This window comes from Mesocricetus auratus, unplaced genomic scaffold (assembly GCF_017639785.1).
Source record: "Mesocricetus auratus isolate SY011 unplaced genomic scaffold, BCM_Maur_2.0 Super-Scaffold_100007, whole genome shotgun sequence".
Classification (NCBI taxonomy): Eukaryota; Metazoa; Chordata; class Mammalia; order Rodentia; family Cricetidae; genus Mesocricetus; species Mesocricetus auratus.
In genome coordinates, this window is record NW_024429191.1 from 49,672,943 (window position 1) to 49,675,231 (window position 2,289).

Sequence of the window (2,289 nt, forward strand, 5' to 3'; positions counted from 1 at the left end):
CTAAGAAAATGAGAATTAAAACTTCAACAAGATCCCTACTCTGAGCCGGGCAGTGGTGGCGCACACCTTTAATCCCAGCACTCAGGAGGCAGAGGCAGGCAGATCTCTGTGAGTTTGAGACCAGCCTGGTCTATAAGAGTTAGTTCCAGGACAGCTTCCAAAGCCACAGAGAAACCCTGTCTTGAAAAACAAAACAAAAACAACAACAACAACAACAAAACCAGATCCCTACTCTACAAAACGCTTGACACAAATACACAAATAACTCAAGAGAAAAAAGATTTATTTTGGCTCACAGTTTCAGAGGGTTTGGTCCATGCTAACTTGGCTCTGAGTTTCAGAGCCCACTATGAGGCAAAGTGGTGGGAGGTGAGGCCAAAGGGCTTCAGATCATGGTGGACAGGAAGTAGGAAAAGGAGCAGTTGGTAGAGGGTATTGGGGAAAAATGTAGCCCCAGGTTTATACCCCAGGATCTCCTTCCCCCATTCAGGCAGAGTGTTCCACAGCCTCCCAAAAAGGCATTCAGATTTTGAGTATATCAACAGTGGACTAAACTATTTACCAGGTCAGAACTCTCATGACTTAATTATCCCAGAAAAAGTGGTTGTGACTGAGTACTTTATAAATTCCCTTGGTGGTTTTGTTTGTTTGCTTGTTTCTTTGGGCTTTTTTTTTCCTGAGACAGGGTTTCTCTGTGTAGCTTTGGAGGCTGTTCCTGAAACTCACTCTGGAGACCAGGCTGGCCTTGAACTCACAGAAATATGCCAGCCTCTGCCTCCCTAGTGCTGGAATTAAAGGCATGCACTACCACTACCTGACCCAGGGGTGGTGTTTTTATTTTTAAAATTATAGTGAGATAGTGGTGGTATACTGGAGGTGTGTGTGTGTGTGTGTGTGTGTGTGTGTGTGTATGTGTGTGTGTGTGTAGTCTCAAGTCAAGTGTGTGTGAGTGCCCTTAGAGACCTGAAGAAGGCATCAGATCCCCTAGAACTGTACTTACAGGCAATTGTGAGCCACCCAAGACAGGTAATGGGAGCTGAACTCAAGTCTTCTGCAAGAGCAGTATGCATTCTTGCCCACTGAGACATCTCTCCGGCCCCCTAGGTATTTATTTATCCTGTGTATGTATATGTGCATGTGCCTGAGAGTAAGTGCACCATGTATGTACAAGAGCCCACAGAGGTCAGAAGGTGTTGGATCCCCTGGAACTGAAATCATAGGCGGTTACGAACTGTCATGTGGCTGCTGGGAGCAGAACTCAGGTCCTCTGTAAGAATGTTATATACTCTTAACTGCTGAGCCATCTCCCCAGCCCCCACGTGTTTTTAACCCAATCAAATTAGACAGTCAAATTAGCTATCTTGGCATCTATAATGGCTCAAAGGAGAAAAACAAAAGACAACTGAACATTGAAATTGGCAAGGATCTAGAGACACTGGGACTGTCATGTATAGTGAGTAGAAGGTTTTGGGAAGTTTTGTAGCTTCATAAAAAGTTAAACATGCGATCAGCCCGGAACGAGGACACAGAGGCTCTCCCACCTAGCTGCTGTGGATCCCTACGCCGCTGAGATGGCAGCTGCGGGCTCCCGAGGCCTGAGGGTCTCCTACCACCGACTTATGGATAAAGTAGAGTTGTTGCTGCCAGAGAGACCCGGCAGGCCCCAGAACAGTTTTTTTCTGGGCTCCAATAATGAAATGGGGGTTGGTGTGTGCTGGGTTAGCTGATGTGGCCAGACCTGCAGAGAAACTCAGCACAGCTCAATCTACTGTGCTGATGGCTACAAGGTTTATTTGGTCAAGGTACTCGTAATTATACCAAAAAATTAGAGTTTATTCGCTGTTAATTTCTTTGTGGGGTCAGCAGGAGCCTCTAAGTTCTTTCGTATACGGAGATATAATTAAGAACTCAAAGCTAAAGGAATTAAGTAAGAGTTCCTGATCACCTGAACAATCCAGATGTGGACAGAAACATTAGAACCTAGTTTATTTAATTATTGATAAGGTGATGATAACTGTTCTGATAACATTTGAAAAGAATGAAAATGAAATCTAACTGTAATTAATAGCTAGCACTTGACTCCACAGGAAAATAAAGCAAACTTTAATAACAGTCTCTTTACATATGCTTCCAGGAACTTAATCTATGGATAGCGCTAACCTTGTTTTCTACCACTGGTCCATAATAAATCTTACTTGATCATAAAAAAGTTAAACATGCACTTGTTGCACACTAGCTATTGTTCTAGGTGTTTGTCTAAGGAGTGGAATGATACCAAGATAAATGTTC

At 43.6% G+C, this 2,289-nt stretch overlaps 1 pseudogene; it reads left to right on the forward strand.

Annotated features, from left to right (window-relative positions):
- The first annotated feature begins 1,571 nt into the window (after positions 1 to 1,571).
- On the forward strand, positions 1,572 to 2,036 carry LOC101835916 (annotated as a pseudogene).
- Positions 2,037 to 2,289: the final 253 nt, after the last annotated feature.